The sequence below is a fragment of the Emys orbicularis genome, chromosome 3 (assembly GCF_028017835.1).
Source record: "Emys orbicularis isolate rEmyOrb1 chromosome 3, rEmyOrb1.hap1, whole genome shotgun sequence".
Taxonomy (NCBI): Eukaryota; Metazoa; Chordata; order Testudines; family Emydidae; genus Emys; species Emys orbicularis.
Window position 1 is genome coordinate 130,521,351 of NC_088685.1, and position 16,808 is coordinate 130,538,158.

The following is a 16,808-nucleotide window of genomic DNA, read 5'->3' on the forward strand; positions in this document are numbered from 1 at the left end:
CAAATAGATTAGTTTTTGCCATTAACATTAACAGTGACTTGAATCTGGCTATCTTCTGGTGGAACAGGCTGATTCCCTCCAGGATAACTGTTAGCCAAGCAGCTTTTCTATTTCTGTTTTTCTGCTTGCATTCATTATTTGTCTGTGTCCTTTTAAATCATTGATTTGATAAGTGTTTTAAAAATGTTATTAATTGGTTCATCTTGTTTTAATCAGAGGGGGCATGTTGGAAGCCTGGTTAGGGTTGCCAGTTTTGTTTGGACATATTCCTGGAGGTTTCATCACATGATATAATCTTTAATTAAAGATTAATCTTTAATTCCTGGAGTCTCCAGGACAATCCTGGAGGGTCGGCAACCCTAGGCCTGGTAAAAGATAAGAGGATCCCTGAGGCTTGAATTATTCATGGTCATAAGCTCTATACAGAGTAGCAAATGTTTGTATCATTGCTGCAAACTAACTGGTCTACTCTGGAAGCTGTGGCTGAGATTTTCAAAGCCAGGGCAACTGAACTGAAATTAATGGGAAATTAATTAATTAGTGGTTAATTCTCCTAGTTGGCTTTGAAACTCTCAGTCTATCTATTGTACTCTTAGCATAACCAGGCTATTGCCAAAATATAGGACACCCCTGCCCTGAGAAGATCTTGAGGATACAAAATCAAAATAAAGCAAAAAGTGTGGAGACCAGTGGGGAGTTTTCTCACGACACATCTGACCCATCCTGGGCAAAACCAAGGGTATGTCTACACTACGAGAGTACTTCGATTTTAGTTAATTCGACTATGTGGAATCGATATTACAAAGTCGAACGTGTGTGTCCACACTAAGGACAGTAATTCGACTTTGTGAGACTTTGTGAGTCCACACTAACGGGGCAAGCGTCGACATTGGAAGCGGTGCACTGTGGGCAGCTATCCCACAGTTCCCGCAGTCCCCGCTGCCCATTGGAATTCTGGGTCGAGCCCCAAATGCCTTCTGGGTAAAAAAATGTGTCGAGGGTGCTTTTGGGTGCCTGTCGTCATCCGTCCGTCACTCCCGCCCTCCCTCCCTCCCTGAAAGCGCCGGCGGGAAATCAGTTCGCGCACTTTTCTGATTACTGACAGCGCGGACGCCACAGCAGTGCGAGCATGGATCCCGCTGCGACCATCGCTGCAGTTGTGGCAGTTCTCAACGCCTCGCAGCTTCTCATCCACCTTTACCAGAGGCAGCTGCAGAGAAATCAGGAGAGGAGGCTACGGCACCACCGTGACGGCATGAAGTCGGACACTAGCTCCGACCTATCAGAAAACATGAGACCCAGTGCCCAGGACATCTCGGTGTCACTGGGTCTTGTGGATACTGTGGAACGGCGATTCTGGGCCCTGGAAACAAGCACAGACTGGTGGGACCGCATAGTGCTGCAGGTCTGGGATGAATCCCAGTGGCTGCGCAACTTTCGCATGCGGAAGGGGACTTTCCTCGAACTGTGTGAGTTGCTGTCCCCTGCCCTGAAGCGAAAGGACACCCGGATGCGAGCAGCCCTGACTGTCCAGAAGCGAGTGGCCATAGCCCTCTGGAAGCTTGCAACGCCAGACAGCTACCGGTCAGTCGCTAACCACTTTGGTGTGGGCAAGTCTACCGTAGGGGTTGCTGTCATGCAAGTAGCCAAGGCAATCGTCAAGGTACTGCTATCAAAGGTAGTGACCCTGGGAAACGTGGAGCTCATCATAGATGGCTTTGCCGAGATGGGATTCCCAAACTGCGGTGGGGCTATAGATGGGACTCACATCCCTATCCTGGGACCGGACCACCAGGCCAGCCAGTACATAAACAGAAAGGGATACTTTTCCATGGTGCTGCAAGCACTGGTGGACCATCGGGGACGTTTTACAAATATCAACGTTGGATGGCCTGGCAAGGTTCATGACACTCGGGTTTTCAGGAACTCTGGTCTGTTTAGACGGCTGCAGGAAGGTCTTTACTTCCCGGACCACAAAGTAACTGTTGGGGATGTGGAGATGCCTACAGTGATCCTCGGGGACCCTGCATACCCGCTAATGCCCTGGCTCATGAAGCCCTACACTGGCGCACTGGACTCAGGGAAAGAACTCTTCAACTACCGGCTCAGCAAGTGCAGAATGGTGGTGGAGTGTGCTTTTGGCCGTCTCAAGGGGAGATGGAGAAGCTTACTCACTCGCTGTGATCTCAGCGAAACCAATATCCCCATTGTGATAGCTGCTTGCTGTGTGCTCCACAATCTGTGTGAGAGCAAGGGGGAGACCTTTATGGCGGGGTGGGAGGTTGAGGCAAATAGCCTGGCTTCTGATTACGCCCAGCCAGACAGCCGGGCGATTAGAAGATCCCAGCGGGACGCGCTATGCATCAGGGAGGCTTTGAAAGCCAGGTTCCTGACTGAGCAGGGTCTCCAGTGACTGTTTAGTTTGTGGACACAGATGCTGAACCTGCCCCCGTTTCTTTACCCAGTTACTGTTCACTATCCTTCCAAGTTACATACCCCCTTCACCACCTTCCCAACAAATAAAATCTGTTCCGTTTTGTTAATGAACAAGGTTCTCTTTCTTACTGTTTTCGCGGGAATGTTTTAAACCGGGGACGCAGACTGTGGCGGGGGGCGGGTTTAGTGTTTTGATGCAAATGATGCTTCTAAACTCCTGGAATGACAGGCTCCGCTGTGCTGGATTGGTTGTTTCAACGGAGCCTGCCAGCAGTCCTGGGCGGGACTGCGTGTATGTGTCGGCCAAGTGACTTTCTGGCAGGGGGCGGAGGGTTACAGACCCCCTGCTGCGTGGCTCTGTGATCCAGGATAAGGACCGCGGCATAAGATCTCTAACTGCCCTCCCCCGCCACAAAGTCACAGATCAACCCCCCCGCACCACAGAACATGAAAACCGCCTCCCAGACTGACCAGGGTAACTGGTGACTGCACTGTGTATGTGTCCTGATGCTGGACCTGCCCCCGCCTCTGTAGCCTGCTAAAGGTGACTGTCCTGTCCAAGTAACAAACCCCTTCCCCCCCTTCAGACAGAATCCCCTCTAAAAGACACTCTCGGAAACAGTACTTAACAGAAACAGATGTTTTATTATGAACCGCACATGAAAAGGGGGGGGAGGAAACTTGGACGTGGGCTTGTGTGAGATGGGTAGGAAAGGACTTTTCAAACTTTGTGGAACGAGAGCCTTCTATTGCTGCAGCACTGTGCAGGGGCTGACTGAAAGTTTTAACGGCCCTTGCCGCCCCTCCTTCTTTGGACTTTTGGTAAGGGGGGTGTGGGACTTGGTGGCGGGGGAGGGCGGTTAGAGATAGACAGCAGCAGGGCTCTGTCCTCCTGCCTCCGGTCTTGCAGAACATCCACTAGGCGCCGGAGCGTCTCCGTTTGCTCCCTCATTAGTCCAAGCAGGGTTTGAGTAGCCTGCTGGTCCTCCTGGCGCCACCTCTCCTCCCGTTCCATGACTGCTCGGTGCATTTGTGATAAGTTCTCCCTCCACTGTGTCGTCTGGGCTGCCTGCTCTCGTGAGCAGTCCATAAGTTCATAAAACATGTCCTCACGCGTCTTCTTCTTCCTTCTCCTAATCTGCGCTAGCCTCTGGGAGTGTGATGCCAGGCTGGGTTGGGAGACAGTCGCAGATGTGTCTGTGGGAATGGGAAAAAGGGAGTGAATTCCTGAGACAGATAAATGAAGTTGCTAACAAAGAACATAGTCTTTCTCTGTGAACAACACCATGCACTGCACCTTTCACATGCGCACTCAGGACAAGGTCAAATTTTTGGCCCTCGCCTTCAGTGCCTTGGGTCTTGCAGTTGCGATCAGAGAAGCGTGGCAGGACACCTCTACTTTTGTTGCAGGAAAACATGGTAAGCCGTAGAGTTGTGGCAGCTTAAAAATGTAATAGTAGCACTGGGCTCCTTTCGCACTGAAAGCAAGGCCACTCTCTGCTGGCAGCAATCAGGGAAGCATGAGCTCTGCCCCTGTCCCACCACCTCGCGGCTGTCCCAGGGAAAGATCCCTGTATGCTGCCCCTCTGCCGCCTCCACCGCGTGGCTGTAAAGCAGTCCCAATACTAACATTCCCCTCCCTAATTTAAAGCAGGGCGTCATGTGCGACATAACGCTGATGAGGATCTCGGAGAGCGAGAGGGGACGGATGCTTCGGGAGAGCATGCAGAGGCCAGGGCCGTATGCCGCCACGCTCTGCCGTGCCATGATCCCGGACTACTTAATAGACTCATGGCGTGGGAACGTGTGTTACCACGGTGGACCGAACAAGATCGCCCTGCCACGGAACCTGATGCGCATGCTTGAGCGGTACCTCCAGGAGAGCTATGCTGAGCTATCCCAGGAGGACTCTCTGTCAATTCCCGGGCATATTGACCGTCTTTTCGTTTAACTGCACTAGAAGGGACTACAGAGTGGAGCGTCCTGTGGTGGCCTAATCATGAAAATCCGGACATTATTCGATTTTTTATACATAGTTGGGACTAAATAGTTGACTAAGCCAAAGAAATCATGAACAACCAATTGCTGATATAGTTAATATTCCTGTTTTGTTATAAATAAAAGTTTCTATGTTTAAATGAGTGAATGAAAAGCCCATTCTTAACAATATAAATATTCCAGTTATGTTAAAATTAAATGTTTAGATGTTTAAAGCACTCACTGCTTGATCCTTCCCCTGATTCGGTGTCCGGGGTAACGGCTGTGGACGGTTGGTAGGGGATCTCGGTAAGGGTGATGAAGAGCTCCTGGCTGTCGGGGAAATCAGCGGTGCAAGCGCTGTCGACTGCCTCGTCCTCCTCATCTCCTTCCTCATCTTCCCCGTCCGCTAACATTTCCGACGAGGAACCGGCCGTGGACAATATCCCATCCTCAGAGTCCACGGTCACTGGTGGGGTAGTGGTGGCGGCCGCACCTAGGATGGAATGCAGTGCCTCGTAGAAACGTGATGTGTGGGGCTGGGATCCGGAGCGTCGGTTTGCCTCTTTGGTTTTTTGGTAGCCTTGTCTCAGCTCCTTGATTTTCACGCGGCACTGCGTTGCATCCCGGCTGTATCCTCTCTCTGCCATGGCTTTAGAGATCTTCTCGTAGATCTTTGCATTCCTTCTTTTGGAGCGCAGCTCTGAAAGCACGGACTCATCGCCCCACACAGCGATGAGATCCAAGACTTCCCGATCAGTCCATGCTGGGGCCCTCTTTCTATTAGATTGCACAGCCATCTCTGCTGGAGAGCTCTGCATCGTTGCCAGTGCTGCTGAGCTCTCCACGCTGTCCAAACAGAAAATGAGATTCAAACTGCCCAGACAGGAAAAGGAATTCAAATTTTCCCGGGGCTTTTCCTGTGTGGCTGGTCAGAGCATCCGAGCTCGAAGTGCTGTCCAGAGCGTCAACAGAGTGGTGCACTGTGGGATAGCTCCAGGAGCTATTACCGTCGATTTCCATCCACACCTAGCCTAATTCGATATTGCCATTTCGAATTTAGCGCTACTCCTCTCGTTTTCGAGGAGTACAGAAGTCGAATTTAAAAGAGCTCTATGTCGAACTAAATAGCTTCGTGGTGTGGACGGGTGCAGGGTTAATTCGATGTAACGGCGCTAAATTCGACATAAACTCCTAGTGTAGACCAGGCCCAAGACACATGTATCTGACATAGCTGCTGGTATCATTGTGCTTTCTGAGCGTTTGTGAATGACCCTTTTTAATCTACTCCTTTGTATTAGCCCAAGAGGTTGGGTGTTTTTCCCCCTCCCATCAGACTCATAAATTTCTTCTCTCCCTTCACCCAATTTTGAAACCATGATATACCTATCTATATATCTCATAGAACTAGAAGGGACTCCGAAAGGTCATTGAGTCCAGTCCCCTGCCTTCACTATCAGGACCAAGTACTGATTTTTGCCCCAGATCCCTAAGTAGCTCCCTCAAGGATTGAACTCACAACCCTGGGTTTAGCAGGCCAATGCTCAAACCACTGAGCTATCCCTCCCCCAAATGATGTTAGTGTGTATTCCAAATTTAGAAAAATGAGTTCTCCCATTCCTATTTTTTTGGTTACTTGTTCTCAAAAATAGTGTTCGTTGCAGGTATCATGCAGCCTTCTTGTCTGTGTCTATCTATCTATAATATATAGATGTTTCTGGTTGAAAAGCAGAATTTCCCCCCTGAGAAATTCTGATATTTCTACATTTATTTTCACTCAAAATATCAGGACAAAAAGTCAAGATACTGAAATTTTCCGCAGAACGGTAAGTACTGAAATATTTCAATTCAGAAATGGTGACGTGTTTCATTTCTACATTTTCAACTGAAACAAAATGTTTTGACATTCCCAAATTGAAACTTTTCATTTTGGCCTGGTTCAGTATTATAGTCTGTGTCCTTCTGAGCTGCTGTGGTGCCTCATAGGAGTTGTAGTTTAGGTGGCTTAGATCCCCATTTTCTGCTATCAACCAGGCTCCCAGGCCAAACTACATCCACATGATGCAATGTTCATCCAAGTCCCATGATTCACTGCAGAAATCAGAGGGGAGACTGAGGTGTATCATGGGAGATGTAGTCTAGGGAGGGAGCCTAGCCCATAGAGGAGAATGGAGATACGACGCACTCAAACTGCAGCTTCCATGAGACACTGCAGTATCTCAGGCACATACGGATTAATGTCAAACTTGCCTGGAAATGAGATGTTTCTGCTTAGGCAACCAGACCCCAGACAAAATATATTTCATTTTGATTTTCCATTAGGAAAATCAAAAAAATTCAGCAAGAGTGAAATTTTCCAGAAACTGCATTTTCTGCCAAAATACATGTTGCCAGAAAATTCCAGACCAACCCTAATTTCTATGTGTAGATGTAGATACAGGCCAAGATTGTTAGAATTGGCTAGTGATTTTCAGTGCCCAACCCAAGACACCATAAAGGAGCCTGCTTTTCAGAGGACAGATGCTCAGCACATTCTAAAAATCAGGCCCTTTAAGGAGTTTCAAACCGGGCACCCAAAAAATGAGGCAACCTAAAACCACTAGTTACTTTTCAAAACTTGGGCCACAGTATGTATGCATGTGCATATATTTCATTCCAAACAGTGGTGATTTCTCAGAACAGTACTCAATATAACAACATTTTTTAATACTGGTGCCTCTATGAGCCCACAGCAACAAACCTGGTTTTATTAAAATCCTGTCACTGTTGGATGCTATTTTCTTCATATCAAAATTACATGCAGACTAGATGGCTTTAGACATTTTTCTAGCTGCAACTCAGCTCCAAATCCTTGGCACAGCTCTGAGGAGAAGCATGCCAACCTCGGAAACAGAGGTTTCTGGTGGTCTGGGGTGCTGGAGTTGGTGAAAGACCAATGGACTGACGAAAGAGTATTTGTGGCCTAATAGCATGCAAAATAACGTGTATGTTGGCTGGTATAACATAGCATAATTATTTGGGCTCTTTGTGGAATCTAAAGATATTAGAACCAGCAGCTCCCTTCCCCCACAATCTCATTTCATTTTGAAAATGGACCTCCCAGGGAAGCTTTATTTACAGACCAAAAAGACCCCATTATTAATTGGGGGTGGGAGGAATACATGGTATGCATATTATGAGCACAATCCTGCAGCTGTTCCTTCTTTGGCACTCGCTGTGGACAATGGGGAGTTCCACACAAAGTGCTTTTAGGATCAGGCCCATAATGTCATAATGACACTGCAGATGGGAGTGTGCCTCCTGGAACGGGTAGACCGACCTAGCGAGCTAAACATAGCAGTGTGGACCTTGCGGCAGGGTCAATGACTCAGGCTAGCTGACTGAGTCCAAGCCTGCCTGACCCCCTGGGTTTGAGCTAAGTTAGTTACCCCAGGCTAGTTGCACATGCCACAACATCCTCCCTGCTATTTTTAGGATGCTAGATGAAGCAGAGCTAGTCTATGTCTGTCCATCGGGGCTGGGAGAGACAAGGTGAGTGAGGTAATATCTTTTATTGGCCAACTTTTGTTGGTCACGCTGTCTCTCTAATATCCTGGGACCAACACAGATATAACAACCCAGGCTGGGAAACACACTCCCAGCTGAAGTGTAGACATATCCTAATAGTCTTTCATGGAACCATTGAGCTGGATTCTCTTCTCATTCACAACCAATCAGGGATGTGCTATGCTGAAGCCCATGGTGTCATGTGAGTGAGGAAGAATCTGATGCCAGGTGTGCAGTCCAGAATAACAGAGTAATGTCTTGCTGACTTCAGATCTGCCACAATCTTCTGTTTGACTTTTGTTGCCAGTAACTGTATGATCTCATTTTGAATAGTTTTTCCAAGGTAGTGGCGTGTGTACATTTCTTGGGTGGTGACTCTTCTTAGAAGCTCCTGGAGTACAGCATCAAACTCAGCCATCAGCTCCACAATTTTAAGGAAGTTTCCATTGTTTGGCACATACAGCTGATCTGAAGTGCCACGCAGTGCTAGGTTTTGGGTAGCAAGCATTCTCACAATGGCAATGAGCCTTTTCAGAACATTTTGCCAGTAAAGAGACTCTGATGCAATCTTCTCTTGATGCTGATCATCTATGATGGTCTTCAACCTTAGTCTCATCTCAAGTTCTTTCCACCTATGGAATGCTCTCTGGTGATTTGCTGCCTTCTCATGGCATAGAATCATAGAATATCAGGGTTGGAAGGGACCTCAGGAGGTCATCTAGTCCAACCCCCTGCTCAAAGCAGGACCAATTCCCAACTAAATCATCCCAGCCAGGGCTTTGTCAAGCCTCACCTTAAAAACCTCTAAGGAAGGAGATTCCACCACCTCCCTAGGTAACCCATTCCAGTGCTTCACCACCCTCCTAGTGAAAAAGTTTTTCCTAATATCCAACCTAAGCCTCCCCAACTGAGAACAGTCTAGATCCATCCTCTTTGGAACCCCCTTTCAGGTCGTTGAATGCAGCTATCAAATCCCCCCTCATTCTTCTCTTCTGCAGACTAAACAATCCCAATTCTCTCAGCCTCTCCTCATAAGTCATGTGCTCCAGCCCCCTAATCATTTTTGTTGCCCTCCGTTGGACTCTTTCCAATTTTTCCACATCCTTCTTGTAGTGTGGGGCCCAAAACTGGACACAGTACTTCAGATGAGGCCTCACCAATGTCGAATAGAGGGGAATGATCACGTTCCTCGATCTGCTGGCAATGTCCCTACTTATACAGCCCAAAATGCCGTTAGCCTTCTTGGCAACAAGGGCACACTGATGACTCATATCCAGCTTCTCGTCCACTGTAACCCCTAGGTCCTTTTCTGCAGAACTGCCTCCTAGCCATTCGGTCCCTAGTCTGTAACAGTGCATGGGATTCTTCCATCCTAAGTGCAGGACTCTGCACTTGTCCTTGTTGAACCTCATCAGGTTTCTTTTGGCCCAATCCTCTAATTTGTCTAGGTCCCTCTGTATCCTATCCCTACCCTCCAGCGTATCTACCACTCCTCCCAGTTTAGTGTCATCTGCAAACTTGCTGAGAGTGCAGTGCCACGCCATCCTCCAGATCATTAATGGAGATGCCAGATTTCTAGACAGATTTTTCCAGTCCTTTGTTCCTGTAGAACCCAATGTGGCTGGAACATTAGACTGGAAGAGTTTGCAACAAAAACAGTATGCAGCATTCTGGGTTTTTGAATATATAAGCCATGGCCTCTCCACTTTGTCATCATCTGGGATTTCACGCCAGTAATGTGTTGGATGGAAACTTCTATTTTCATTGTCTTTGGGGAACATGAAGTTTTTCACTTGCTGTGGCCCATGCAGTACAAGAAAGTCCCTCAGGCTACTGCTCAAGTGGGTCCACAGTCCTGGATCATCTAGACTTAGGGAACTAAACTCAGCAGCAGCTGTTTCTTGCACCTCCACCACACTCTTCTCTGATCTACACTTTTCTTCAGGAATGTGCATGGTTACATCCATTTGAGATGGAGATATGGATGCTGCAGTAGCTGCCAGGTCACCTGCACTCTGACTAACTGGAAGATCAGGCATCTCCTCACCATTCACATCCTCACTGGGGCCGGAAGGCTCATCGTGAACATTTGTGTCTATGTATCTCAGGAGAGCTCCTTCCTGCTTAGCTAGAAAAGCTTCCTTTGCTTTCTTTCTTTTTCTGAATGCTGCCCCAGAGGGGCGTTTTCTTCTTTCACACATGACTGCTGTTCCGTGCCAGCTATAGTGGCTCTCAACACTCAATTGAAGGGGACAAATCAGCAGGCTGGTAGCAGGGCCTGAGTGAGGGAAGATATCAGCGTCTTAAGGGCCTAACTGGCTCCTACTACTTCAGTTGACTGCTTGTTCTCCTCAAATGGGTTCAGGGAAGCAGCAGGAAACAGGAAGCTCCCTGAGAAGCTGGTGTTAATCAGTCCAGGCTCCCGGGGGTGCTAGAGAGGTGCATAAGAGGCTCCTCCTCCTCTCTCTCCCTTCAGCTCCTGCTGCTTTCTGTTATTCCCTCTCACCTTTTCTCCTGCCTGCCTGTTGTGTCTCTTGTGCCCTCCTTCCTCCAGCACAGCACTCCACCATCTCTCTGCATCTAGAGCAGAGAGAATACATATGCACTGGCAGCAGACAATTTTCTATACTCTGGGTCCTCGTGGCGCCCCCCCACACACACACAGTCTGGCACCTGAGGCGGCCACCTCAGTTTGCCTCATGGTAAGGCCAGCCCTGTTGCCACTGAAGTACATGACAAAGCCCCCATGGACTTTGATGAGGTTGGGCTCAGTCTCTAGGTGCGGCTGAGTGTTTTATCGCTCAGATCCTAGCAAAGAGCTTCACCACAACTCACCCTTGGCAAAAGAGAGTGGGAGTGCAGAGGCCTTGGCCCTTGCCCCCGCAAGGACATGATGTATGGTCCTTATCCCCGCAACCATCACACAAACGAGTTACAGTATGATTTCCCCTCCAACCCACTCTCAGACACAAATACGAGATGGATCATGACATCCCCTCTCCCTACTAGCAGTTTGTGTACAACCCACACATGCATGAATAGGAGGAAGCAGTAATCCAGAGCCGCTTTATTTGTATCCAGAGCTGCTTCTCTCTGTCCCCCATCCCGTGTGCCAGAAAGAGTGAGGTAACTTATTTTCAACATAGTTTTTAAAATACTTCATACAATATCTCTTTAACCTCTGACTAATCAGTAGATTTGACCTTCCACTTGATTCAGTGGTACAACAAAGTTCAATGTTTGTTAAGGCCCATACTTCATCATCATCCTTATAGGTATCCTTGTTCACTGCTGTAGCCCCAAACAGCCACCAGAGGGCAAACATCATCTATTAATTTGCAGAGTCGGAAAAAAGGGGAGTCTGGCCCTGGCCCAGCCATGTGCCTTACCTAGGTGTGAGCCCTGGAACAGGTGTTTTGGATTATACTGAAATAGAATGCTGGGGATAGTTGGGTAAACATGCTTTCCCAAACCTATTGCTCTGGGCTCCTTTTTTACTGTCACATTGAAAACTACTTCTCTCCCCCCACCCCCTCAGCCTCCACCCCCAGTTAAACTCAAACCAGATGGTACCTCTCAAAGTGAACAAATGCTTCTTTCTTTATTTAGCGAAAGATTAATCTAGATGAAATGTTAGAAATGCAAAATACAAAAGTCAGATGATAACTGCAATTCCACAGCAATGGAATCAATCGCATGGCTATGGGAAAGGCTTTCTCAAAGAGATCGTGGTAACAAGTCATCAGATGTCTTTACTGGAAAGAATTAAGGGGTATATTTTTCATTACATTTTTTGTCAAACATAGTAATTAGAGATCTACACTACTTTGCGTGTGTTTAGTGTCTAATGTTTCTTTATTAAAACTTTGATTTTTTTTTTAAAGAATCAGCTGTCAGCAGAAAGTAGAACATAGTCACCATGTTTGGTAATTTGCAAACTGATTGCTCAGAGTGGCTCTTGAAGGCATTGTCTCTTTGTCTTCTGGAAAACAAAGAAACTCAGGAAAACAGGATTTTCCATACAAGAATAGATCCAAGAACCATCTTGTCATTTATCATGTTGCCAACAACGGCCAGTCCTGGATGAATGAGTGGAAAATCCCAGCTACAATGCACCTAATTTTGCATTTGTGCATTACAGGCTGGAAGAAAGAAAAAATTCTTGACCACAACCAATTAGCTTGTGCTGTGTAACATTAGATGATAGAAAATGTAATGCTTTATTTTTCTGCCTCTTAGCTCACCCTCAGACCTTCATTATTTTTAAAATCAAAGTACACAAAACTGGGACTTTAATAATATTTAATATTTAATAAGACTGAATATATTCCTTTCAAAATCAGAGTGTTACTCCTGATGGCTGGCAACTGTCACCCACTAACTGGAACTTGCTGCTTGTCCTATGGCCAGGTACAGAAAGGGGCATCAGAGAAGTTTTTCACTCCCCACATACTCCACATGAGATTTGGCTCTCCATGGCTCAAATGAACAGTCCTTGCCACAAGTACATAGTCCTTAGGACGCGATCATGAGCATCTCTGAGACAAAGTCTGACAATCAAAAGGAACTCTGCTGAATTATTTGATTCTTTGTGTGTGACTATGTTTATTTAGTTTTATACTACTTTGTACTCCAAAAGGCACTCTCTGAAGTTCTCAGAGAACTTTCCAAATATCAGTAGTTACACTCATAGCTGTTGTGAAGTTAAGTATTATTATCTCCAGTTTACAGATAGAGCACAAATAAGTTAAATAACTTGCCCAACATGACAAAGAAAGCTTGTGGCACAGCCAGACTAACCGCCCCTCCCCCCGACCAGTAGATCTGTGCTTTAAACACCAGACCATCTTTGGTTTCCCTAAATACCACTTTGTGGAACTACTGTCTCCATTTTGGATGAAGCAGTGACAACAGTCAGTATTCAGTCTGAAAATAAAGGGTTCTCCTTATGGAGTACATCTGCCATGAAAAGTGCCAATGTGAAAATGGAATCTTCTTGCTCAACAGATCTTCTCCCTTTGGGTATGCAATAGTATTGCCAATCCCAAGCCTTCCAAAATCATGAGTCAGGCCTCAAGAAATCATGGGATTGGCTTAAAATCATGCGATTAAAAAAAACCAATAAGTTTATGGCTCTTTTTGTTTGCCTTCTGGTTTCTGAGTGTTTAAACTCACTTGGGGCACATTTTCCAGCTTTTGTCTACAACCATGAGGGCTAGAAACATGTTTATTTTTTTAAAATGCAAGATGAAATTTTCACATAATCACTTGACTGAGGGAGCTGGCGCTTTAAGAAATATTGTGAGACTCACAATAAAATCGCAAGAGTTGGCAACACAGTGCAGTGTCACCTCTCCTTTTTGTACAAAGAGTCACATTTCACTACTGTCAGTCTGCTGGAAATAACACAGAAGGGAGCGTGAACTGGATCCTTTTCTGGCTCATGGATCATTAACAGAATTGGTAACTAAGTTTCATTAGAAGGGCTATCTGTGCAAGCCCACCATTCTCAAATTATGTGCTCAGTCACACCTGTGCAATCCTATGGAAGGGCAGAATTACGCAGGTGGAACACAGGGCATAATTCTTGGCCAATTAAGTTGTACATGTTGAAATGAGAGCAGCATTTGGCCTGCAGAATCTTTAGGTAGGTGATGTCACAAACCAGAAAGAACACCATTTGGCATTCAGAACACAGGCTGAGCTTGTCGTCTGTTTAACACCCTTCACCCCATCTTTTTACTTAAAAACATTGCAAATTTGATTTGGGGCCACTGAGACACAATAAGGTCACAAACCTGCAAACATTCATTCTCTTTAATTTTATGCATGTGAGTAGTCCCACCGAAGTGATTGGCACTACTCACGAACTTAAGGTTGTATAATCCTCACGCTTTATACAGCAACATTTGGTTTTTAAGTCCAAAGGCAGGGAGAGAAGCAGTGGGGAGGAGACATGGATTTTTGTCTGAATCCAGGGCAGCACAACTCAGCTAGATATAGGGTGTAGCAGTTATTAGACATGCTCAATAACTGTTTCAGAAGCCGTAAAGACAGTTTCCAGTAAGGACAAACCATCTTGCAGGGCCCACACATATTCACCATCTGATAGCAGAGCCAATCAGACATTAGAGAGGGGAAGGTTGTAGACACAGGAGGTAAAGACAGCCCTGTGGACTCAGTGGCTGATCAATGCAGGACCAAGAGATGTGTCTGTTGTAAGACTTGGGTCCCAATACCATGTTGGATACAGGTGTTTGTTGTGTCTGCTCTGCACACAATGTTAAGAAATGAGGAAACCAGCTGGACACAGCTGGGCTCCAAATAACCACGTTTATTAACTATATAGCTAGTTAAGACCAAAGCAGACTGTGATGAACTTCAAAAAGATCTCACAAAACTAAGTGATTGGGCAACAAAATGGCAAATGAAATTTAATGTGGATAAATGTAAAGTAATGCACATTGGAAAAAATAACCCCAACTATACATACAATATGATGGGGGCTAATTTAGCTACAACAAGTCAGGAAAAAGATCTTGGAGTCATCGTGGATAGTTCTCTGAAGATGTCCGTGCAGTGTGCAGAGGTGGTCAAAAAAGCAAACAGGATGTTAGGGATCATTAAAAAGGGGATAGAGAATAAGACTGAGAATATATTATTGCCCTTATATAAATCGATGGTACGCCCACATCTCGAATACTGCGTACAGATGTGGTCTCCTCATCTAAAAAAAGATATACTGGCACTAGAAAAGGTTCAGAAAAGGGCAACTAAAATGATTAGGGGTTTGGAACGGGTCCCATATGAAGAGAGATTAAAGAGGCTAGGACTCTTCAGCTTGGAAAAGAGGAGACTAAGGGGGGATATGATAGAGGTATATAAAATCATGAGTGATGTGGAGAAAGTGGATAAGGAAAAGTTATTTACTTATTCCCATAATACAAGAACTAGGGGTCACCAAATGAAATTAATAGGCAGCAGGTTTAAAACAAATACAAGGAAGTTCTTCTTCACGCAGCGTACAGTCAACTTGTGGAACTCCTTTCCTGAGGAGGTTGTGAAGGCTAGGACTATAACAGCATTTAAAAGCGAACTGGATAAATTCATGGTGGTTAAGTCCATTAATGGCTATTAGCCAAGATGGGTAAGGAATGGTGTCCCTAGCCTCTGTTTGTCAGAGGATGGAGATGGATGGCAGGAGAGAGATCACTTGATCATTGCCTGTTGGTCCACTCCCTCTGGGGCACCTGGCATTGGCCACTGTCGGTAGACAGGATACTGGGCTAGATGGACCTTTGGTCTGACCCAGTACGGCCGTTCTTATGTTCTTAGGTTATGTTCTTATATAAACGTACATGATCTAGCTACTTATATACACTGCTGCTCTATTAAGTTCTGGTGGTTAGTGCAATAGGAGACAGTGAGGCCTACTAGAGGGATTACAGTCTACTTAAAGGGATATTACCCAATTCCTATACAATACAGAGTTATTCCGACTTTACATAATAGGGACACCCTCAGTTGAAGTAATGAAAGGTCCATTACAGTGTATTTTATGGACCCAGAGGGAGAGTTGGGGGGGGGGGGAGCATTTGTCACATCTTGAGGCTACAGAGTCTATTGAAATAACACTTGGCTTTTAGCTAACTACTTCCTACTAAGATTGTGTCTTGAGTAAAGAGAAAAGAATTAGAGCTCAGAGAGGTGAGGGTCTGTAAATCCATCTCTGACTTAGTTGCTCTCGTGGGGATACGATAGAGCCCAATGGTCTAGAGCAGGGGTCGGCAACCTAGGCCACGCGTGCCAAAGACCGCACGCGAGCCGATTTTGAGTGGCACGCAGCTCCCTGCTGCGGTCCTGGCCCCCAGCCCCACTCAGCCCCCCTGCTCACTGCTCTCCCCTGCGGGGGCAGGAGGCAGAAGCTTGGTTCTGCGGCAGCCAAGCTTCCCCCCTCCCCCGCTTCTTCCCCCAGCGTGGTGCTTTCCTGCCCCTCCTCCTCTCCTTCCCTGCGCCAATCAGCTGATGGCCCTAGCGAGGGGGAGGGGGAAGATCTCCGTAGAGGACGCAGAGAGAGGTAGGGACAGAGCCTGGGGGAAGGGGGTGGAACAGGGCATATCCCTTCCAGCCCCCTGCCTTGAGCTGCTCAGGGCAGGGGGCTGGGAGCACCCCCATGAGCCGAGCACCCCAGCCTTCTGCCCTGCACCCCCCCTGCCCTGAACCCCCCCACCCCAACACACACCCAGCCTTCTGCCCTGCACACCTCCACAGCCCCAGCCCTCTGCCCTGAACCCCCACACACACTCAGCCTTCTGCCCTGCACCCCCACACCCCCTAGCCCTCTGCCCTGAACCCCCCATACCCCAACACACCCCCAGCCCTCTGCCCTGACCCTTGAACCCCCCCACACCCAGCCTTCTGCCCTACACCCCCCACACACCCCAGCCCTCTGCCCTGATCTCTGAAACCCACCCACACCCAGCCTTCTGCCCTACACCCCCCACACACCCCAGCCCTCTGCCCTGATCTCTGAAACCCCCCCACACACACCCCAGCCTTCTGCCCTGAACCCCCTCCCCCAGCCCTCTGCCCTGATCCCTGAAACACCCCTCCCCCCAGGTCTGGGGTCCCGGCGGCAGGCCCTGATCAGCCCGCTGCCGGCCTAGGTGAACAGAACCCCAGGCTGACAGCGAGCTGAGCAGGCTGGTGGTGTAAGATCAGCATTTTAATTTAATTTTAAATGACACTTCTTAAACATTTTGAAAACCTTGTTTACTTTACATACAATAGTTTAGTTATATAATATAGACTTATAGAAAGAGACCTTCTAAAAACGTTAAAATGTATTA